Source organism: Ambystoma mexicanum, chromosome 1p (genome assembly GCF_040938575.1).
Source record: "Ambystoma mexicanum isolate Mex_15411 chromosome 1p, UKY_AmexF1_1, whole genome shotgun sequence".
NCBI lineage: Eukaryota > Metazoa > Chordata > Amphibia > Caudata > Ambystomatidae > Ambystoma > Ambystoma mexicanum.
Genome location: NC_090921.1, coordinates 149,414,607 through 149,439,439, shown reverse-complemented (window position 1 = coordinate 149,439,439; position 24,833 = coordinate 149,414,607). Strand labels below are relative to the sequence as shown.

At 44.2% G+C, this 24,833-nt stretch overlaps 1 pseudogene; it reads left to right on the top strand.

Moving 5' to 3' along the window:
* LOC138459959 (monocarboxylate transporter 13-like) overlaps window positions 1-23,952 on the top strand; it is a 35,112-nt pseudogene extending 11,160 nt beyond the window's left edge.
* The last annotated feature ends 881 nt before the right edge of the window (window positions 23,953-24,833 follow it).

Here is a 24,833-nt window from a genome sequence, read left to right as displayed (position 1 = left end):
ATAAGAACACACACAGCGGAAAGGAAAGAGAACGAAGAGTAGGCAAGAGTAGCAAGGGAAAAGATACAGAATGAATACCCTCTTGGGGTGTATGCAGATATAGGAAAAGAGTATTCCACGAACCTTGGAAATACTCTAGCCTTCTGCACAGTTTGCTATAACAGAGGCCCACGCTGTTTGCTCATGACTTGGAACAGCAGCTATGGGTGTCTGTAATGTAGAAACGAGACAAGGGAAGGGGCAGAGGTTGACTGATGGGAACCAACAGACAAGCTCTGTACAAAAGGGTCTACAAACAGTACAAGAGAAGATACTACAGACAAATCCAGGAAAGAAGGTGATAGCAAACTAGCAGAAGGAAATGAAGGGAAAGTCGTGTAACAGGATAGGATTGCAGAGGACAGTAAGGAACAAGGTTGAGAGCTCAGAGGAGCAGGAAAGCAATGAGTAAGCCCACAGGAGTAGGACTGTAAGGTAGAAAGCCCAGAGGAAAAGGGCTTAGGGCAGCAGAGTAAAGCAGACTGCACGGCAAGGATCCCAAAAGGGCCGGGCAGTAAGGAGTGAACCCTGAGGGAGAACGTAGAAGGTAGCAGAGGACTGTAGAGGGCTGCTAGGCCGAGCACCCAGCGGAAAAGGTAGGTAGTAGGCAGCGGAGCGTGATAAAGCTGCAAAGTAGGAAGGCCCAGAGGACAAGGGCTGTAGGTAGTCAGAGTGAGGTAGGCTGTAGAGCAGGGAGCCCAGAGGACAAGGGCTAAGGCAGCCGGAGTGAGGCAGGCTGCAGAGCAGGGAGCCCAGAAGACAAGGGCTGAAGGCTGGAAGGCAGCAGAGCGTGATCGGCTGCAATGTGGAGAGCCCGGCAGGGTAAGGGCGGAGGCTGGAAGGCAGCAGAGAGTGATCGGCTGCAATGTGGAGAGCCCGGCAGGCAAGGGCGGAGGCTGGAGGGCAGCAGAGCGTGATCGGCTGCAATGTGGAGAGCCCGGCAGGGCAAGGGCGGAGGCTGGAAGGCAGCAGAGCGTGATCGGCTGCAATGTGGAGAGCCCTGCAGGGCAAGGGCGGAGGCTGGAAGGCAGCAGAGTGTGATTAGCTATAATGTGGAGAGCCCAGAGGAGCAGGGCTGTGAGGCAGGGAGCCTGGAAGGCTGTGGCTGTAGGCAGCGAAGTGTAACAGGCTGCAAGGCAGGAAGCCCAGAGGAGCTGGACTGAGGCAGGGAGCCCAGAAGGCTAGGGCTGTAGGCAGCAGGGTGTAGCAAGCAACAAGGCAGGGTCCAAGTAGGAGTGAAGGTAAACAGCATACACGATCCGTAGGAAGACGCGAAAGGTGGAGGAAGGACTCTCAGATGCAAGAGGCTGAGCCACTGCAGGCAGCAGCCTTTATACTGCCTAGCCCAGCACAGAGGCAGGCTAATTGGTTGCACCTGGCTAAGCACACCTGCAGGCAATCGGCCACCTCCCTTTCTGTTCCTGGGCTGGTGGAAGCAGGGCAAGTCCCTTGGGCTTCTGGGGGGTGTAGTTCCTTTGATAACCCATAGGAACAGCCAGGAATCGATGCTTGTAGCCAGGTGCATTGTGGTATACGTAGTTTGTGGGAAAAATAATAAAGTTCCCAAAGTAAATATAGATAGATCCAAGAGTCTGTTGCAAATAAATGATAAACAAATAGTCCATATTGAGCGTAAATGGATGCGCCCATGGCGCAGGCATGACAGATCTGTGGAAACTATTGGCCCCACCAACAGATAATCTACCAAAAATGACAACTGATGTTGACGAGCAAGGATGGATTTCACACTTTCAGAAGCTTTACAACATAAACTCTGAATTACACACTAAAGACTCTACAAAACATCACACCTGGACTCTAACATGGCAACTAGAGGATCTAGAACGAGCCATCACCAACTTGAATCCTTCACATGCCCCGGGACCGGACGGCCTCTCAAACCAACTTATCAAAGCCAATAAAACCTTGTGGGCACACTTTTCCTCCAACATCTATCAAACCATTAACAAAACCAAGACTATTCCACCTTCTTGGAAGACGGCAATTTTGATACCCATTTATAAAAAGGGAGATACAAAAGATCCAGCCAATTATAGGCCTATTGCCTTGTTGGACCCCCTAGGAAACTTGGGAGACAAAGTTTGTTTATTGAAACTTTAAGTGTATGGAGTATCCAGAACCTATACTGAATAAACAAATTGGAATTAACATAACCAAGTGATTGAGTAATTCTTCCCAAGGAGCGCACTAAAGGGTGCCAACTTTATTTCCCCTAGGAAAAATGTTCGCTACTTCTCTTCTGGACAAATTGAACACCTGGGCCAAAGCAAACAACATACACGCACCAAGACAAACAGGCTTTGTTAAATATGTGGGAACCAGCATCAATCTACTCCTACCTAACTTGCTGAAGCAAGAGGCCATCCGCAATCAAAGACAAATATATGCTGCATTCATAGATTTGAAGCTCGCTTTTGACCTAGTCAATAGATCACTACTATGGTCGAAATTGCGAAAATGCCCTGATGATATCTTGGAACCAATAAAGTTACTTTATGGGGAAACCTCGATTAGAGCCCGACTGTCACAAGACGATACAGGAACTGATTCCATCCCAACTAACAATGGACTCAAACAAGGTTGTCCCCTAGCGGCAACACTTTTCAATTTATTTACATCAGACTACGAAACCGAGACAAACTCGCCATTATCAAATCCACCGAAATTAAATGCCACAACCATCGCGTGCCTGATGTATGCAGACGATATTGTGTTGTGTTCACAAACTCCAAGAGGCCTCCAAACAGCCTTATTAAACCCAGAAAACTATATGAAGATAAATCAACTTAAAATAAATACACAAAAATCCCAAATAATGCTCCTGGCGCCATCCCACAGAACACAACAACAGCCGAAACCCTTTCTTCTTAATAATCAACCCCTTGAACAAGTAACAACAGTTAAATACTTGGGATTTGGATGAATCAATCACCCACTGAATCGAATTGGTCCAGCTATCTACTGGCAAATGCTTTATCTCTAGCCCGTCAGGGTCGAGTTCTACACTTGAAGTATGGAAGATTCACATTTAAACCAATTATATCATTTTACAGACAAAAAGTGGAAGCGAATCCATGATTAACATCGACAGATCTATATGGCTGCGTCTGGAAGGCATGTTCTGGCGGAAAGTGCTCTCTTTACCTCAATCGTTTCCGATGGCCCGAATCCGATACGAACTGGCACTTCAGTCTCTCACCTCACGTCAAACATGGCGAAAATTAGATCTTTACAGGAAAATCGTCTCTGACTTGCATATTCCAGCGCTACATATTTTCCATCAAAAAGAACTCACAACTCACGCAATTGCCTTACAAACCTGGAAAATCATATGGAAAATACTAGAATAACGGCAGACATATCCATGGAGCAGCTAACTCAACGTCCAGTAAAAGCAAAAAAAAAACTTGCGCGCGACGATTGGATAGCAACTATCGAAGCCAAAAGACAATTAAAACTAAACCAGGAATGCAAGTTGGACATGCACCCATTAAACGGTCTCCTGTTATATTTACAATGTTTTCCATCTGCCTCTGTCAGAGACACTTTCCTACGGTTCCGTTTTAATTTACTACCAACACGAGAACTGCTACAATCCAGACAACTTCTAACCAAGGAAAAATCCTTCTGTCGGTCCTGTAAACAACAAACTGAACTAGAAACTCTACAGCACATAGTTACCTTATGTCCAGCACTTGATGAAACCAAATTCCGAATTAGAGACATTTATCTCCCATCTACAATCAAACTCTTACCAGAAGAGCGATGGGCGAAATTTCTATACGGTGGCTCAAAGAAAGACATTTTCACAATTGTCAGTTTTATTAATGTATTATTTGAATCTAATAGAGGAAAGGAAATGGTCTAAGAAAGAGACCTTTCTGTTTTGGAATGTATAAAAGATGAAAGGTTTAACATTTGAACCATATCATTTTAACAAAAAAAAAAAAAAAGGAAGGCGCTCTTCTTACCTTTGTGTAAGTTGTGAGGATCACCGAGGGCACGATGTGCTTTGTCCACAGGTCGCTTGTGAGTAGGAAGGAGACAACGGATTAACAGACACAGCCACGCATGGACAGGCACAGACAGGTGCAGCCCTTAGTTGAGATTTGCATTGCATATCACCTTGATGTCACTTGGCAGAAACTCAATTGTGCTGCAAATTACCTGCATCTTACAGTACATCCCCAATGCCACTTGCACGACCTTACTTCTCGTTTCCCAATGGCCAAATTACCCTGCACATTATCTCCATCCCACTACACAGCATGTGCATGTCATTGAACATCATCTGCATCACACTGCACAGTACCTGCAGTTTCACTGCACAGCATCTGCCTTTCACTGCATGCATCGAACACCACAACCATGTCTCCAACCTGCGGCACCTCATCTCCTTCAGGATCGACATTAGCTGTATATCACATCATCTGAATTAGGCTAATGATACTCCATTTCACTGACCCTCACGCGTATTACACTGGACAACCTCTCTTTTGCACTGCACGTTGGCTGCACCACACCACATACCTTTTCTACTGTGTGATTTGTAAGCTGTAGAGAATGCCTGCAGTCTACAAACATTGGTCCCCATAGTACCCTCCTCTTGTTATACCCAATTTATAGCTAAACTTGGTGGTAGTGGTAGTGTGGATAAGCAGAAAATGTGCATGCAGGATCGCTTGGTGGGGTGAAGGTCTGCAGCAGAGACCTGCGTGCAACCTGCAGCCAACACCATGCAGTTCCTGCCCATGGCGAAGCAATCTTTTCCAACTTTTAAGTGATAGTGCCACCTGTGCCTTGGCTTTGGTTTTTGAGAGAGGTAGTAAGGTAGGGAGTCTCAGAAGCCGCCCCACTCATCACTCTCTGGTCTTATCTCTCTCTCTAGGCTTGGGCTGGGCCCTGGTGTTCACGCCTTCCATCGCATCTGTGGCACAGTACTTCAAGAAGCGGCGATCACTGGCCTGGCCTTTACTGGGACGGGCATCGCCTCCTTTGCTTTCTGCCCACTCTTCCAGTACCTCGTGGATGTCTATGGCTGGCGAGGCACCCTGATCATTGTCTCCGGAATGTCCCTACACCTGGTAGTGTGTGGCGCCCTCCTCAGACCGCTGACTCTAAAAGAAGAACGAAGGCTGCCAGAAGAAGCAAATTGCCCAGCCCTATTTGGGCTGACCCTCCTCTTGCACTGGCCCTTCATGAGGTATGCATTGGCCATGGCTCTCGTTTATACTGGGTACTTCGTCCCCTTCGTGCATTTGGTGGCGCATGCCCGCGTGCAGGGTTTCAATGAGTACGAGGCTGCCTTCCTCATGTCTGCGGCTGGCATAGCCAACATATTCGGACGCCTCGTCTCTGGGTGGTTGGCCGACAGTGGGACATTCCAGCTTCAGCACCTACTGATGTTCTGGACGGCTCTCACTGGCTTCAGCCTGATCGCAATCCCATTGGGACAAGACTACTACGGCTTGATGGCCATCAGCTTGATATATGGATTGGGTGCTGGGGCAATGACACCTGTCGTGTTCTCGCAGGTGCCGCAGATTGTGGGGATCAGGCAGCTGCTGGGGGGCCTTGGACTGCTGCAGATGATGGTCAGCATTGGATCTCTCATCGGAGCACCTTTGTCTGGTAAATACCGCTTTTGTTTCGGATTATGGATTGTTGGGGTGTTTTCTCTCATCAGAGCACCTTTGTCTGGTAAATACCGCTTTGTTTTGGATTTTGGATTGTTGGGGTGTTTTCCTAAGGTCTACATGCTACTTTCAACTTGTGCATATTTTGGTGTGATGTTCAGATTTTGGAATGTTTCTTTAGATGCATGCATCTTTTGCTGTCATTTATCAGGATTTGAAAATCAATATCTTCCTGTGTGGATCCTTCATCTGCACAGTGTTGTACAGGTCCCCCCAAAAAATGGCTCCTCGTTTCCTCCTTCTCCCATGACCCCGGGCAAGATATACTCTCTGCATCATTGTGGCCAATCTAAATACATGGGTCAAAGATTCCTGCAACCACTAATTCACCAAAAAAGTCAAGAGTAAGGTGGTCGGAGCATCATCCTCGTTCTGCCTAACCCCTAGACTGGCTTGCCTCTTGACTACCAATGTCCCTCGCCTCGCAGGCAAGCTACATTCTCCTTAACCTTCCACATTGAGGGGGAATAGGTCATCTAACTGAAACTTACCACTTTAAGGTTGTCAACAATCCCAAACCATTTTGAACTTCCAGAAAACACATCTGGACAATTTTATCAAAGCACTCCTTGCAACTGAACAAACACTTGTGGTCATCCCTAGTGCCTGATCACTTCCAAAAGAGAGTCCCCTTGCCCAAGTCATTGTGGCCTCCCTCTACCTTTTAAAACATCCATTGAACACATGCATATGTCTCCCAACTGAATCGCAGAGGCAGCATATTGGGAAGATGGGAGAAATCACCACTTCTACACACCTCGGTGTGTGCCAGATTCACTGCTTTAGGTACAATCAAAAGTAGATCAGATCTAAAAGGAGGTCTACATCAATCAATTCAGTAACTCCATGAAAGAACTCGGCTAGATCTCAGCGTGCTGGTGGAACCACTACAAGTATGGTCTGCAACAGTCCACTCACAAGAATGCTGACAGCCCAATGTCTTTCTTCAGAGTCACAAATCACCCCTCTTAGTGCAATCGTGGAGGCTCATAGACCAGCCCCATGCAAATACTCTGCTCCCAAAGCCTGTGCAACCGTAACCATCTCCTATTTCTGTATTGAGGTCACAAAGATGGTGTCATTCTACAAGAAATCATCCCCTCCAATAGTCATTTACAATGCAAAGAACATTGGCATGGGCTTTCCTGTCCTGGCTTCTAATCACCAACTTCAGCTATGCCTAGTTATCATGCATCTCCCAAGTATGATGTCATCACCCTATTTGTAAAAAGCTGATACATGCCCATGGATAACTACCAACTATAGGTGCAATATAGGCCGTAACAGAAGCAGTTGATATAATAGTTGCTGCAGACCTCTTCTGTATAGTGCCAAATGATTTCCTATGTGTCTCTTCCAGTCAACCTTATGATGAGACAGGGAACTGAAAGCCACATTACTAGATACTATAGAAGAACATTTTGTATCCGTCAAGATGAGACTGGCATGTGCACCCCTCTTTCGCCACTCTCAGCATCCTTTACTACCAATATCATCTTGTTCCATCTCTCAGCATCCTTTACTATCAATATCATCTTGCTCCATTGTAGAGAAGGAGCTAAGTACCCCCACCTCAACCATCTCGCCCGTAGCACCTGTATGTTGGGTCCCAGAGTGGGAAACATGTGCAGTTCCAGTAAAAGTACAGATACCTAGGAAAATCTGGGAGGCAAGATTCCCATTGAGGAAACCATACCTGCATCTGAGACAATATGATGGTCGTCTGAATGAAATCCCTGAAGAAGCAGAGAAAATGAATGATGAAGAAGAATGGTGATGTCACCATCACCAGTGACGTCATAACAGAGTAATGCTGACAAATAGAGAAGAGATGCAGAAACTAAGAGAATGCAGACAAGTCTATAAGGCTTCAAGAAAGTATCAAGACTGAGGAAATTTTGGGATCAAGATGAAGAAACTTATGCTGCAGACATAAGGGAGAGATCAAGCTATTGTATATGTGTACATATGCAAAGAAACGCAAGCAGATTAAGTATTCTTAAAAGGCTAGCTTTATAGTGAATAGATAGCGCCATGCGTCAACAGATACATACATATATATATATATATATTGGCGTCAGTAAAGGTTGGATGCTCCCACTATGTATAATAGCAGTGTTGAGCAAAAGAAGAAAGCCCAAGCTTTTTCATTTGTTGCAGTTAGAAAACAAGTGAATTACAGGAGTGAAACTCGGAAAGGCGAAATTGGATGAGCCAAGAAACCAAGGCCATATCAGACTGGGGTGAGCTGACATTCGATACAGATCATGAGAAATAATGAAATTCTGTTCAGAAGGCATGGACAAAAACAAGAAGACGTCAGAGGTCTATTAAAGAATAGTATTTTAATACACTGAAAGACTCGATTTTGTGGTCTTTTGTCACGTGGGTAGAAGAAGTTGGACGAGCATGATGGTCACACCTACGCATGAGGGCAGAGCGTGCCTTCACTCCCCTGAATTTCCCAGAGCAAAGAACATGTTCAAGGCCGAGTTCAAACAATCTAATTGACAGTAGACCACTGAGGTGATGATGGATGGATATGTTAATTGGTGGGAAGCTATGGTTAAGACTAGCTCATCTGCACCTGGATGTTCAGCCTGCATACTGCCAACGTAGGTTGAGAAGGCACTGACAGAGGATAGAATGCAACCAATGATAGAGGGGTGCATGATCAAGGGTCCTATAGTTGCGTATCCAATTAAACATCGTATATTTAGTGACGTTTGTAGTGACATATTTTAGGGAAAGGCTTAGTTGCCCCCCTGATGTTAAGAGACTTATTACATAATTCCACTTCCCTAAAACGAGTATGGATTGTATACCTACATGATCCTTGTAGAACCTATCACACTCACCATTAGGTTTTTGTAGTTTGCCACATAGGATGACGTTAGTGATACGTAGATCAAACGTCACCTATGATGATTTTTTACTATAAGAATGTATGTATTTCTAAATGCTTTGAGAAGTCTCGAGAGAGACCATGAGGTATGTCTATTGATGTCCGTTGTACTCCCTGTTTTAGATAATTGCGATTAAAACAGTATCTTTTGCCAACTACCTGACTTGTGTCTATTATTGATTTCTGAGTAAACTCTACATCCTCCATCTCTCTCTAATATATTGCTAACCTATCTTAAAGGGCTGAGTAGGAACTTCAGTACACCATCTTGCAGCATCCTTTACTACCAATACAATCTTGATCCATCTCTCAGCATCCATTACTACCAATATCATCTTGCTCCATCTCTCAGTATCATTTACTTCCAATAACATCTTGCTCCATCTCTCAGCATCCTTTACTATCAATTTCATCTTGCTCCATCTCGCAGCATCCTTTACTAGCAATAGCAGGTGCAGCACAATAACCTGGAGGTGTCTTCCTGTCTGTGAGGGTCTATGCTTTAAGGATTCATGCAATTTTCTTGCACACTAATCAAGTAGAACCATTATCCTTTATTCACGAAACAAGTCCTTGTCGAGTACTAAGAGGACTGGCTAATCTTCATAAAGGCATAGATGGCCCATTTGCACAGAATTCTCAAAGCCCATAATGTTGATTACCATGTGTGCAACGATGAAACACAGAGTCACCTCAACATAGAGAAGGATACCGTGGATCGCCCACACATGGAGCACCAAAACCAGCTGCTTAATTTGAAGGGGCCCCTAGGGGACCCTCGCATATGGAAACAAGGCACAATCACCACACACGAACTGATACGCCAGACACGAGGTTGTATTCCCAAAAGCTAGGGTTTATTGCAAAGCAAATAGCCTCAGTTGGCCAACTGGGTCTCACGCCCCGCGACGGGTGTCTCCAGACCCCGAGAGATGCAAGAGAGCGAGCATTGTACAACAGTTACATATATACAAAATGGGCATCTCACAATCAGTAATGACATATTCAATACCGACCATAATGTGTTTCCTTTGAATTGGGTTCGATGATTGACAATGGTGGCGAGTATGACACCTTCAGACATTCATTTTAGCAACAGTTTGCAATTTCATGAGCCTGCAAACAAAGTTCCTTGTTTAAGAGAACACATTGCTTCTGTTTTTGCAAGCAAGCTGCATGCAGGGGAGAGACACAGAGACACATTCCAGGCCTCGCTATCTCCTAGTTTCTATTTGTGTGCTAGGGGTCAACTCGCTCTCCAGGGCTCTACAGGGCTCAGAAAGGGGGGCCGCAAAGAAGAGCATAATTCAAGCCATTAATTGTTCGTTTCTACCGTTCCTACCGCATGAACGAGACTGGCTGGCACCTGTGTAATGATTAAATGTCTTGCTGCTTACTTCCAAGGACTTGTGAGGGAGGAGACCGGGCATTTCCGTCTGGGTCGCCCACGTTATGTTTCAACAAGTATCTCGCGGCCTTGCTCTATGCATGAACAATAAAATAATAGTCGAGCAGAATAAGCTTTCAGCAAAGCAGTTTGGACAGAAAAGCAAGAGACGAAAGTTAAAAACAAAATGGCGATTTCAATCACTTCAAAATGGCCGCACTTTAGTCAAGCACTTTAGTCAAGCTGATAGATGCGTTTTTCTAATATCGACACATGAGGCGGTTGGTCTTCGGCCAACAAAATACATTGCCTCCATCATTGAGGGGTACCTGCTTTTTCTAGACTGACAAACCCTCCTTTTGTCCGTATGCCAAACGCCTCATCCATACATTGCGTCCTCTTCTGACCAAGTATCTGATTCTGAATCTTGCATACTGCTAGTTTCCTCCTCATTATCATTGTCATCAATATTAATTGACATGAATTGTTTCACTGTCTTTATTTCATCATTTATTTAAGTATCTGATTTAGTGGTGCTCTTTTTGTTACTATCTGTATACACTCCTCACTTATTTCAGTACAAATTATAGGTAAGCAGTGTATACAACAAAAACATGTCATAAGTATTGCTATTACACATCAGAGCTCAAAACGTGCAACTTTCTTATAGCTTCGAAAATCGTAGGGGAGGAGTCGCTTACAAATACGCAACATGCTGATACCACAATTTTGCAAACTCCCCCACGATCAACCAATATTACATCAAGAGCCATCCTATTTTGGAGTGTCATCAATCTAATTCCTTTCTCCTCTAACGTCATATTGTATAATATATCCGTTGTTCCATTTATTGTTTTTTCTAATATTCTAGACAGTTGTTTTATATTATACAAGTTTATTGCTAGGCCCCAAAATGGTATGAATGATTTTGCTACGTCTTCCGCGATCAAACCTCCTACCTTATTTCGCCGTGGTCTTGACCTGGACAATTTGGCTATATCTGCTGTTCTTGAAAGGAATACCCCGGGAACAAAAGTCCCAGGTAACAGGTACCTCCCCAATTTCTAGGCAACCAAGGATATGCTTTTTCTCCACATATGAAATAAACAGGGTCACCTACATAAACTGGTTCTACCTCTCTATCAAGGAATGCTATAGTCATGCATCTAGTGAATGTCCCCACTGAATAGGAGCCTTTCTTTTCAGCAAAAGGGGACAGAGCGTGGACTGTAATTTACTGTATAGGAGGGGGGCACTGTATCTTTATTTCCTTCTGGGTTCATATGAAATGTGATTACAGATGATTTATAGGGCACAAATAATCTGTCTTGTGGCATCATAACCGGTGTGATCAGTCTTGCTTTGTGAAATATAGAACGACCTACAGGTTTCATAATTATCTCCCCGAATTCATTCATATTTGTTCTATCTAACTGACCAATTTCACTTTTGTTCCATTTCCCATAATATAATGCACTCAAGGACACGTAGCATGCAGAATTCAATGGCAGTGGCTGCACATACCAACCAATTCCCTTACCACCATGCTGTGGCAAGTGGGCACATACCCAACAATTATTTTTTCTTAATACTGAGTGAGTCATATTCATTATCAACAATAATGTGTTATTTCCATAACCTTCCCTGTGTCTTTCTTCCATTGGGGACAAAGTATAAGTAATTACATGGACCAGGCTTTCAGTGGTGGAGATGTTTCTAACAGGCAAGAGTACTTCCAAGGGGTGTATTTTTTCTAAGTACCATAATACCAGTACTGTAATTATTGGGGCTAATATACACATCACACACATGATTATTGTTAAGATCAGCATACAATTTTTTCGGCAATTTCTTTTTTGTACCCTTCCAGTCTCTATAGTTAACTCATTATCAGCAGTGGTGCAGGAGGAGGCAAAAGCTGGTCCCGGCATTTTCTCTCGCTGTCCTTCTTCTCCAACAATGTTCGTTGTGAATATCTCTTGTTCTTGCATTCGCTCGAATGTCAATAAGTTCGGGAATGTCAACAGTTAGCTCTGCAGTTCGCTCTGCCAGTTCTCTGCAGCCTGATTTGCTATACGTTCGGTAAGATTTCTGTCCATCTGCACATTGTTCAAAGAACTCCAGAGCAATTATCAATTGCCTTCGTACCATGTGAGTCCCTCTTGTCCGTGAGGGGGATCTCCACATGGATTTATTTAGCACCGGGGAGCCACGCTCTTGGGCTGTCCGATTTGCCCAACCCTCACGCCGCTCTCCCCTAGGCCTCTGGTTCCTACTTCATCCGTTATAGGAAACAGAGGCAACAAAAGATCGAAAAGAAATGAAGATTTGATCACTCCTTCTTCCGAGGCCGTAGATTATACCGCCTTGCTCCTGGTATCGTGTGATCAATGAATAGTGCAGACGCACTTCCAGACGCAGGCTTCGAGTCAGCATGCGGCGCAATGGCGGATGCTGGGCGTCAAAGTGGTACACGTTTTGTGTCAGCCAGCAATGATGCAGATTCTGCTGGACAACGTTGGGGCACTCTTTGCCCTTTCTCCTTTATAGCAATTTTTTCAGGCTTCGTTTCAGGCTCAGACAAATTTTGTGGCAAAGAACTGGCAACAATTTCTTTCGTCTCTGGGGCTGCTGTCTCTTTCTGGTCGTCTCAATCAGGCAGTTTTTCAAACGGCGATGGGACCTTTTTAGCATGCGTTGCATGTATCCACGCCTTTCTTCCGTCCATGCAGGTTGCAGTCTGGGTTGTCAAAAGTATCTGATAGGGTCTACGCCATCTGGGTGCAAGTGATGACTTCCTCTCGAAATTCTTCACTAGAACCCACTCTCCGGGTTCCAGTGAATGCCCCGGACCAGTGTACCTGACGGATAGAGCCTCCTGCTGATGAATCAAACGCAATTTCTGAATTAAAAGGTTACAGTAAATGCTGAGCACAGGATATTCTATCTCATTTAGCTGCCTTGGCTGTGGTGCACACCAAACATTCGCCGGCCTCCCCATCACTATCTCGTATGGGGAGTGCCCAGTTCTTAACTGCACAGATGTGCGCATGCACAGTAACGCTAGCGATAATGCGTCCACCCAGCTCAATTTGTTTCCTGCACAAATTTTACTTATTTTGGCCTTTAAAATGCCATTGTGACGTTCAATAAGACCAGCACTCATGGGGTGTCTAGAACAATGGAATCGCTTGTCAATCTGGAGACCTGCGTAAATCTGTATTATCACTGCGCCCACAAAATGAGGGCCATTATCTGACCATATGACACGGGCAGACCAAACCGCGAAAAATACTCCTTTAACATTACTTTTGCAGTGCTCATGGCGGTGCAGTCTTTTAATGGATATGCTTCCACCCACTTACTGAACGCACATATAACCACTAAAACATATTTCAAGTTTTGGCACCTCTCCATCTCTGTGAAATCAAAATGGATTACCTCAAATGGCATAGAGGGAGGGCCGAAACTGCCTGTTGGAGTCACCGTTCCCTTCCCCACATTGTGATGTAGGCATGTGATACAATTTTGGACCAGCCTCTTGGCATTCTTTTTTATGTGTGGGTTCTCCCATACAGTGGCTAGATGCTGGACTATCTTCTTAGCACAATGTGTGTAGGGCTGTGGGCCATCGTGACCATTGCAGTTACATAGGAGTTGGGCAGCATCCAGTTTTTACTTTTCTTGTCTACCCCATCTAGGTCTAATTCTGCAGAGCCCTCAGCCCACTCTTTTATCTCGTCAGCAGTGGCTTCTGCCTGCATCTCTTTGACAGTGGCAATTCCATTTTCTATCATGCAGGGCACTTCCTCAGACTGTACTGTCAAAATTTTGGTATTCAAATCAGTGGCAGTTTGCTTCGCAATTCTGTCTGCAAATGCGTTTCCCTCTCCCACTTTACATGTTACCTTTTTATGCACCTCGCATTTCACTATTGCTAGGCGCTTTGGACATGTAAGTGCTGAAAGTAATCGTACAATCACAGGGCCATGTTGAATTCTGGCTCCATGTGATGTCAAGAAAGCCCAGAGTCGGCCAAAGTTATGAACCACGCCAAAGGCGTATTGGCTGTCAGTATATATGTTTACACTCAGATTCTCAGAAATCTCACAGGCTCTCGTCAAAGCTATTATCTCCGCGGCTTGTGCAGAGTTGTAGGGGATTCTTTTGGTTTCCACAATTCTTCCTTTCGTTTCATCCTCAGTAACCATTAAGCAATCATGGGGAGGTGATTCATTTTCACCTAATTCTTCCGTGGGCAGTGGCATTAATTCTGCAGGATTCAAAGCGCTATACCTCATAATTTGGATGTGTGGTGCAAACAGGACAATTTCGTATCTAGTCAATCTAGCAGATGTGAGGTGTTGCGTCTGTGTTCTATTTAATAGAACGTCTATGGCATGTGGCACCATCAAAATTAAGGTGTGCCCCAGCACCATTCCTTCAGTTTGTTTCACCGATGCAGCAGCCACTGCAACAGCTCGCAAACAACGTGGTAGTGCGCGCGCTACAGGGTCCAGCGCGGAAGAAAAATAACCGCATGGCCTATTTCTTCCACTTTGTTCCTGTGTCAAAACAGCCAACGTGCAGCCCTCGCTCTCATGTACAAACAATCTGAAAAAATGTTCATAATTTCGTGTGCCCAAAACTGGAGCAGAACACAATGCAGTTTTGAGCAGATCAAATGCTTTCTGGCATTGTTCATTCCACTGCAAAGGCATCCCAGCATTCTTTTTTGTCAATGCCACCATTGGCTTCACAATCAATGCAAAATTCACAATCCACTGCCGGCAAAAAGAAGCCATGCCTATTATAGCTCTGACTCCTTTCTGTGTTTTTGGAATAGGCATACCAGAAATACTCTCTATTCTCTCTGGTGTCAGTCTTCTCCCCTCTCTCGAAAGCAGGTAGCCCAAATAAGCCACCTCCTTTCAACAATATTGGAATTTCTTTAAGCTCGCTTTATGGCCATGCGCTGCTAAATGTGACAATAGTAAAACAGTACCTTTTTTTACAAATCTCTTCTGTATCAGCAGCAAGCAATAGATTGTCTATATATTGCAACAATACACATCCAGTCTAGCATATCTAGTTGTTCTTTCAATGCCCTACTGTAAATACTCGGACTCGCTGTGTAGCCCTGTGGAATGCACGTGAATGTAAATAATTGTCCTCCTAATGTGAAGGCAAACAGATATCAATGTTCCTTGTGTACTGGAATACTGAAGAAGGCATTCTTCAAGTCTATAACACTAAAGTACTCTGCCGAGGCGGGAATCATTGTCAAAATCGTGGTGACGTCTGGGACCAATGGGAATTGAGGGTCAACCACTTTGTTTAATGCGTGCAGATCAATTATGAAACAATATGGTACTTAATTACCCCCTTTCTTATACACCGGGAGAATGGGGCTGTTACATATACTGCCAGTAATCTCTTCAATCACCCCTAGTTTTACCAGATCTGAAACAATACTCTTCAATCCTTTCTCTCCTTCTGCTGAAATTTTATACTGTGGAATACGCGGTAGCGTTACTCCTTCTTTTAAAACAATCTTTACTGGCTCTGTTTTCAAGCATCCCACATCATTGTCATTCATCGCCCATATGCAAGTTGGCACTTTACTCAATTCTCCTGGCAAAGGTTTGGACAAAAATTCAGATACTGGTACATTCTGTGGTGACATTGTCAAGAACACTCCATCAGGAATGCAATGGATAACTGCACTCAGCTTTTTCAATAAATTTAAACCTAAAAGATTTTCCCACAATTTTCTGTTAAGGGAAATGGACAATATTCAGTGACCTAATGTCACTGCTCCTGGTTGAGATATGTATTGATCACTGGGGTCCCTGCGAACCTACTGAAATATTTCTTTGCCCTGACAGTGGTATCTCCGGAACCAAGTGATGGTCTATCGAGCACTTTTGCGCTCCTGTATCTACGAGAAAGCTATGCTCTCTATTCCCGACTGTCATTTCTACGTAGGGTCCTTTTTGATTAACGGGAATAGGCACTGGTTCCGACCCCTGTCCTGGGCTGTCCTATTGAGGGAACACATCATCCGATGTGTAATCACTACTATAATACGTATTCGGTTGTGTATCAAAAATGTTTCCGCCCCTCCCTCTATTTCCATTTTGCGTGTTCTGTTGGCTCTGGTTTTGGCTAAAAGCATTCTGATTTTGAGCTTGGTTCTGATTCTGGGTAACATTTCCTTGATTATTTTGGTGCTGCTGCATATTGTTTCTATTCTGCCCATTTGTTCCTGGGTGCCCCCTATGCTGTCTTCTCTGTCCATACCCATTTCTATTTTGTAAATGTGGACATTGCGCTCGCCAGTGGCCTTCCTCTCTGCAGTACGCACACTGATTTAGTCCCAAGGGCCCCCCATGCATGTTCGAATTACTTCTGCCTTGCACATTTCCTCTCCCTCTATTGTGTCCTGTCACTTGCTGAAGTAGCACCCTTGTTTTCAAATTCGCCTTATGCTTTACCTCTTTCTCTTTCTCTGTATTCACTCTGTTCTCATAATATTGGGCCATATGCAATACTTCGCTCAACGTTTTTGCTTGCCATGCACCTTCTGATGTCATTATTAAATTTTGGATTGGAGGTATTAACCCTCTCACATACTTATCAACAAATAGCCTTTTACCTGCTTCTGTGCTTACATCCTGTCCACTAAAATCTGTGAATACTTCCTCAAATCTATTAAAATAATCTGTGGATAACTCATCCTTGCCCTGAACACATGCAGTTAATTTGTCCCACACAATTCTTTTTTCTGGAACTATTTACTTCAATTTTTGTATTATGCGTGCTGGTAACGCCGCCATATTTGCTGATGGTTTTCCGCCCGCTTCTCTATTCTTATCCTCTGCTACTAGCTCCGCCCAAGTGGCGCCATAGGCCACATCATCATCCACTTTTCTTATCTGCTTCCATATATCTGCTGGCACAACTACTGGAAATATTAAATCTATATCATTCATAGTGAACATGGACGATTTCAAATAGGACTCTATTTCCTTATAGAATCCCACCGGATTCTCCTTATGTCGGGCACCGTCTGTTTTATATTATTCACTTCCTGTCTGGAGAAGGGGGCGTGCACATATTGTGCTGTATAATGTCCTTCCGTTACCCGCGCTGGTTGCCCATTGGCGGCGGGAATCTCTACCTTAGGCACAAAAGTAGGTGGGACTTCACTCATAGGAAATACCGCACTCACTTTTCCTCCCCTTCTCTCATATGCAATATTATTTCCAAATCAAGTGATAAGGCTGTCTCTCCTGTTCCACGTTCTAATGCTCTCTTGTATACCGCCATCAATTCGGGGGGGCTAGCTTTCTTGTAATCTATATCTTTGTCTACCAAATATTCAACCATTTTCTGCAGAGCTTTTCTTTTCATTGGCAAGGGGTATTCATCAAATATATCATGTATTTCCATTGTGGGAATAGTAGGATCTGTAATCCATATTAACGCCCCTCGTATACATACTTTTGATTTCTCACTCGCCAGTCTTGACGACGGAAGAAATCGACGCTGCACATATGGTATCGCCACCTCCCCCCTGTCTCTCCCTATATCCTTTTTCCTACACCCTGGTATGGCAAACATTTCAGCATATGCATCATCAAGTTCATTCTTAAATTCAAAAAGCCTGTCTACATGTTCCTTTATTTCTTCATCTCTGTCTCTACATCGTGCCAACGCATTCAAATCCAACAACTGCTGTGGCGGTACCCTCCCAATCAACTGCTTCCATTTCCCCTTTAAATATTCCCCCAAGCATTCCAACACTACCTGTCTTTCATTGCTCCTCCTGAAATCATACAACGAAGCCAGCGTCGATGTTTCATCATTCCCGTCTATAAACATCTCGGCCTGTTCTTGCAGCTCCCGTTTTCTCTCCTTGCTAATCGCGCTACGGGTCAGTGAGTTCAAGTTCAAGTATAGGAGGTGCGGATGGGACAGCGGGAACAGGAAGTAACTGCTGCAGCGCTGGCTGGCTAATGGGAGGCGCTAGTTGTATGATTTGTGGCTGTGCTGGGATCTGAACGATAGGGAGGGGCTTTGCAACTGAAGGGGGCTGAGCAATAGACACTGTTTCGGTCTTCTTAATCCCTCTGATTGGGCGTTCTCGTCTTGTTTCAGTTCTTATTTTGCTTATCATCTCATCTGATGAATGCAGCTCTTGTTGTGGATATATCTTGTCTATACTCAACTGATCACGTCTGTTTGATTTTCTCAAACTATCATCCCACTCCTCCTCCTCTTTCACTCTTTCTGCTTTCGACTTATGTCTGCGCGCGCTCTTCTCTCTGCTTTTCCAATGAAGCATAGCTTCCTTCTTCCAGTCTCTAAGGATATCAAATGCCGCCGGGCGTGTTTTCTTTTTCAATAACACCTTCTCCAAATAATCTATTCTCAATATCTCAAAACCCCCGTGATTCGGCCATTGTAAATCTTCCTCTTTTCTGGTTTGCCTATGCCAAATCTCACAAAACATTATCGCCCCTACACCATACTTCACATACATCTCATACGCCAGCGAACCCACTGGTGGCGCGACCTGGCCAGTTTCCAAAGATTGTCTACCGCAGTGGAAAAATCCTGCTAAGGTGGACAATACCTCAGGCACGTTTTAACCTTACCCTCGGCTAATCAACCTTACACTGGGCGTTTGATTTTGCAAAATCAACTCTCAACCAATATCAGGGTTACTTCGAATCGGGGCACGACTCACCTGATCAATCTAGTCGTCTTTCAAGACGCAATTCATCCGTATACTGACGCAACCAATAATCGTCGTGTCTGCGTATCTTGGCTCACTCTGCCTCGTTTTGGGACCCTCGCCTCCTTATTCTCTGGCCGGGCACGTCGATCAGTGATCAGTTTTGTACAGATCTGCAAAGGAGTCTCTCATCACTTTCACAGGGGCGCCCCGAACACCTCTTGATCCCAGCTCGATCGTCCCGTCCTCTTTGTTCTCTCCGCCTTCCTTATTTTACAACGTACACAATGGAACAAGTGGCGGAGGGTCCCTATTCCGGTGCCATGTTGAAGGGGCCCCTAGGGGACCCTCAGGTATGGAAACAAGGCACAATCACCACACATGAACTGATGCGCCAGACACAAGGTTGTATTCCCAAAAGCTAGGGTTTATTGCAAAGCAAATAGTCTCAGTTGGCCAACTGGGTCTCACGCCCCGCGATGTGTGTCTCCAGACCCCAAGGGACGCAAGAGAGCGAGCATTGTACAACAGTTACATATATACAAAATGGGCATCTCACAATCAGTAATGACACATTCAATACCGCCATAATGTGTTTCCTTTGAATTGGGTTCGATGATTGACAATGGTGACGAGTATGACAGCTTCAGACATTCATTTTAGCAACAGTTTGCAATTTCATGAGCCTGCAGACAAAGTTCTTTGTTTAAGAGAACACATTGCTTCTGTTTTTGCAAGCAAGCTGCATGCAGGGGAGAGACACAGAAGCACATTCCAGGCCTCGTTATCTCCTAGTTTCTATTTGTGTGCTAAGGGTCAACTCGCTCTCCAGGGCTCTGCAGGGCTCAGAAAGGGGGGCCGCAAAGAAGAGCATAATTCAAGCTATTAATTGTTCGGTTCTACCGTTCCTACCGCATGAGCGAGACTGGCTGGCACCTGTGTAATGATTAAATGTCTTGCTGCTTACTTCCAAGGACTTGTGAGGGAGGAGACCGGCATTTCTGTCTGGGGCGCCTGCGTTACATTTCAACAAGTATCTCGCGGCCTTGTTCTATGCATGAACAATAAAATAATAGTCGAGCAGAATAAGCTTTCAGCAAAGCAGTTTTGACAGAAAAGCAAGAAGCGAAAGTTAAAAACAAAATGGCGATTTCAATCACTTCAAAATGGCCACACTTTAGTCAAGTACTTTAGTCAAGCTGATAGATGCGTTTTTCTAATATCGACACGAGGCGGTTGGTCTTCGTCCAACAAAATACAATGCTTCCATCATTGGGGGGTACCTGCTTTTTCTAGACTGACAAATTGGGTTGGTGACAGATGCCGCTCATAGGCCCCGTAAACTCAACACTACAGCCATTCAGCTGGCTGGACTCAGTACATCCTTACCACAAAGGTAAGGGAAGTCTAACTTGGCTGTGATGTCTTTACATGACCTTGCCTTCATTCTGCAAGGTTGATTCAGTCCCTAAATAGTGTTCTGTCTCCTTTTACATACTGAGTCGTCCTCCTGCACCTTGGAATTGCATTAGCACTTGCACTGAATATTTTTTCTCCATAGCTAAATGAGGCTTCCGAAGATGACACAGCCTATTCCCCCTCTCCAACTCTTTCCCCTCATTGATCCCTCCACTTGTAAAACCATTTATTGTTTTTCAAAACCTTCTAATTAAACAAATGCATTTCAGTCTAACGTTCCCATGAATGTTCAGCATGAACCGCACCTACATGTAATCCCATAATAGCAAGGACAGCAATGCCAACTAACCAACCATCCCTCTTCATACACCTCTCAAATTCTAACCAAACACAACCACAAACCTAAAACGCAGCAATCCGCACAAACTTCACAACACTGCAACAACAAAACAAACCACATATAGACGTGCACAACAGCACACGACGACTACCGACCGTAAAACACCCCAAGCCCAGCCAACGGACCCACCGGGCTGAGGCTGCCAACAGCACATCACTGCTCTCTTGCACTTTTCCAGTTTATTCCCACTAATCCATCCCCGCTCCTCCCCTTTTTCAGAGCCGCCAGAGGACCACTCCGGTGGTGATAGTGCGCGGTACAAATATCCTTTAACATTAACATTAACATTGTTGAATGTTTCTCCTTTCTGTGTGTCTAAGAGTTTGAATGCTGCTCATTGGACAGTATTTATTTGTAGAGCACATTCTCCAGGGTTTGGCAAATTCCCTTAGTCAGCGTGCATTGTGGGATGGTTTCCCAGTCTTTCATTATTTTTCTCGGTCTTACATTTAGGGGAAAGTAGAATGTCCAGGTTTCAAATTCCATTCTTGCTCAATGTGTACTTTCTGTCGATTTCTTAATGTTTGAATGCTTCTTTTGTTGCAGTGGATTTCCAAGGGCGTGTTTGCCCTATTGGTGAATTAATGCTGTAAGGTGATGTCCAAGTAGTTAGATATTTGTCTTGCTCAGTGTATACTCCGGGGTCCCTTTCACAGGTCTGAATGTTTCTCATGGACAAGTATTTGTTGGCGATTTTCAAGCGTGCCATGGATTGTCATGGTCTGTGGCCACTTTCCAGAATTTGAATGTTTATCATGAGCTTTCTATATGTAAGTAATTTCCCAGGATGGGACTGATTTTATTGGCCTAGGTATAGGTTGGAATGTTCCTTTGTATTGGGTGGTGATTATACAGGGTCTGCCTGCTATTCTTTGTCATTGTATACTTTTTAGTGTTTTCCCAGGGTTGGAATGTTCCTTTGTATTGGGTGGTGATTATAAAGGGTCTGCCTGCTATTCTTTGTCATTGTATACTTTTTAGTGTTTTCCCAGGGTTGGAATGTTCCTTTGTATTGGGTGGTGATTATACAGGGTCTGCCTGCTATTCTTTGCCATTGTATACTTTTTAGTGTTTTCCCAGGGGCTGAATGTTCCTCTGTATTGGGTGGTGATTCTCCAGTGTCTGCCTGCTATTCTAGGTCATTGCATACTTTGGAGTGCTTTCCCAGGGTTTGAACGTTCCTTTGTATTTGATGGTGATTGTCTAGCATTTGCCTGATATCCTTGGTCAGTGTATACTTTTGAGTGTTTTCCCAGGGTTGGAATGTTCATTTGTATTCGGTGGTAAATGTCCAAGATCTGGCTGATAATCTTGGTCAGTGTACATGTTGGAGTGCTTTCTCCGGGTTGGAATGCTCCTTTGTATTGGGTGTTGATTGTCCATGGTCTGTCTGATATTCTTGGTCATTGTATACTTTGGAGTGCTTTCCCAGGGTTTGAACGTTCCTTTGTATTTGATGGTGATTGTCTAGCATTTGCCTGATATCCTTGGTCAGTGTATACTTTTGAGTGTTTTCCCAAGGTTGGAAGGTTTCTTTGTATTGGGTGGTTATTATCCAGGATCTGCCTGATATTCTTGGTCAGTGTACACTTTGCAGTGCTTGCTCTGGGTTGGAATGTTCCTTTGTATTGGGTGGTTATTGTCCATGGTCTGTCTGATATTCCTGTTCATTGTACACTTTAGAGTGTTTTCCCAGGGGGTTGAATGTTCCTTTGTATTTGGTGGTGATTGTCCATGATCTGCTTGATATTCTAGGTCATTGTATACTTTGGAATGTTTGCCCAGGGTTGTAATGTTCCTTTGTATTGGGCGGTGATTGTCCGTGGTCTCCCTGTTATTTTTGGTCATTGGATACTTCAGAGTGTTTTCCCAGGTTTGGAATGTTCCTTTGTATTCGGTGGTGATTGTGCAGGGTCTGCCTGATATTCTTGGTCAGTGGATACTTGACTTTGGAGTGTATTCCCAGGGTTTGAATGTTCCTTTGTATTGGGTGGTGATTGTCCATGGTCTGCCTGCTATCCTTGGTCATTGGATACTTTGGAGGGTTTTCCCAGAGTTGGAATGTTCCTTTGTATTGGGCGGTGATTATCCATGGTCTGCCTGATATTCTAAGTCATTGTATACTTTGGAGAGTTTTCCCAGGGTTGGAATGTTCCTTTGTATTTGGTGGTGATTGTCCAGGGTCTGCTTGATATTATTGGTCAGTGTATACTTTGGAGTGTTTTCTCTGGCTTGGAAATGCTCCTTTGTATTAGGGTGGCGATTGCCCATGGTCTGCCTGATATTCTTTGTCAGTGGATACTTTTGGAGTGTTTTCCTACTGCTACTTTCAGTCTGTGTATCTTTGAGAGGATTACTAAAGATCTGAATGTTCCTCCCGATTTTTCTATCTTTTGGGTTGATTTCAGACAGTAAGCATGTGTCTCTAGAACTATGCATATTTAAAAGGTAATTTCACCAGGCTCACAGGAGTGCTTGATTTATATATCTTGGGATGTGTATTATCAGGGTCTGATCACATTTTGGCCTGCATAGGTTTTGGGGTGCTTTTCTTTGTTGTTGAATACTTATTTTGGGTTGTGTACCTTTTTTCAATGACATCTCCATCAGAATATTTTTTTGTTTGTGTACATTTTAAGGGAATTTCCCTTTGTTTGAAGACCTCATTATATTTTCAGGTGATTTCCCAGGGTTTGAATGGTTTTCTTGGCCTATGTCTAATTTGTGTTTTATTTCCAGGGGTTGAATGCTGTTCTTCCTCTGTGTATCTTGCAGGGGAATTTCCGGATGATGGATTTTTTCTTTTCTTTTTACACTTTTTTGTACCATGTTTTCAGAGTAATCACATGCCCTTTACTTCCCAAAGTTTGAATGTCTCTTTTGCTCTCTGTATACTTTGGGGTGATTAACAGGAGCTGACTACTTCACGTGTACTACTGTATTTATATTTAGGGGGTGATTTCCCCAGGGGAGGGATGTTATTCTTGGCTTATGTATGTCTTGTGGTGAGTCCCTTTGTGCCTATTGGTTTGCTCTATGTTCTAACTCTTTCTCTACCTTTGTTTGGTACTAGGTTGGCTCCACGACCTGACCGGGAACTACTACTCTTCCTTCGGCACAGCTGGTGGATTTCTTCTTGCCGGCGGCCTCGTTCTGATGACTTTACCCAACTTCTTCTCGTGTTTTAGAAAAGCTCCCATCAACCAGTTAGAAGCCTCAATTGGGATGCAAACAGACAGTGAAAGTGAAGAAACAATCAACGTGGCGATGTGTGTGCAACTTATTCAGCAAGAAGAACACATAGAAGATTCAGTAACAACTGGTAAATGCAGTAACAGCTGATGATGTCTAGAATGGCCATTAGGTTCCCATCTTGGAGTGCGAGATTGAATAGGACCTCCACACAATATAAGGGATTTTCCTGCCTGCTGTGGTACAAACCCTACCGACAGCAGGTACTTACAACCATGTGTACACTCAAGTAATGCTTGTTCTTCTAGGCCTTTCATCACTAATCGAATCTTATAGGCCTACTCCAGCCTTGTACACCATGAGCCTTGGCAGTAAATAACAGCTCCCAATGGGTCGCAACTTGCATGCAAAGGAGGTGACTGACAGAAGCTTTTCAACGGTTATTAGCCTGTGCACCAGAGAATAAATCAGATTATTTGTTTACCTATATTTTCTGCATAACTGTTTTGCTTTTCAAAGAGTGCACAGACATGTCTTATTTTTCTCACTAATACACTGTATGAAAAACCTTGAACGCAGGGAGGCAATGAGTCACACATACACACGCTCAGCTAATTGTTAAACCAGCTCTTATACTGCCCTTTATTCATAAAAAGCATACATAATGAATAAATGCAACAAAAATCATGAGTGAATAAATGAATCAAAGAAGTCTAAAGAAAATACATCACCATTGGCACAGCTTTAAGGAATGCCCTCATCTCGCCAGAATCCGCTAAAAAGCGCAGAAACAGCTAGGCAGAGAGAATCGGAAGCCAACAGGCCTGGAGCAAGGCACCCCCCTTCCAAGGTGAAGCTTTCTGTTGGACTGCTCCAGTGCCCCGTATTTTAAGCCCTCCTCAAATGCGGGGTGTCACCTTCTAGAATCTTCTGGCCTGATTCTCTGATCATTAGCAGCTTGTGTGCGCCCCCTGCTGGAGTGACCCACGGTAACCTCAAGGAGCAGGACTCTTTCTCAAGAAAGCAGCAAA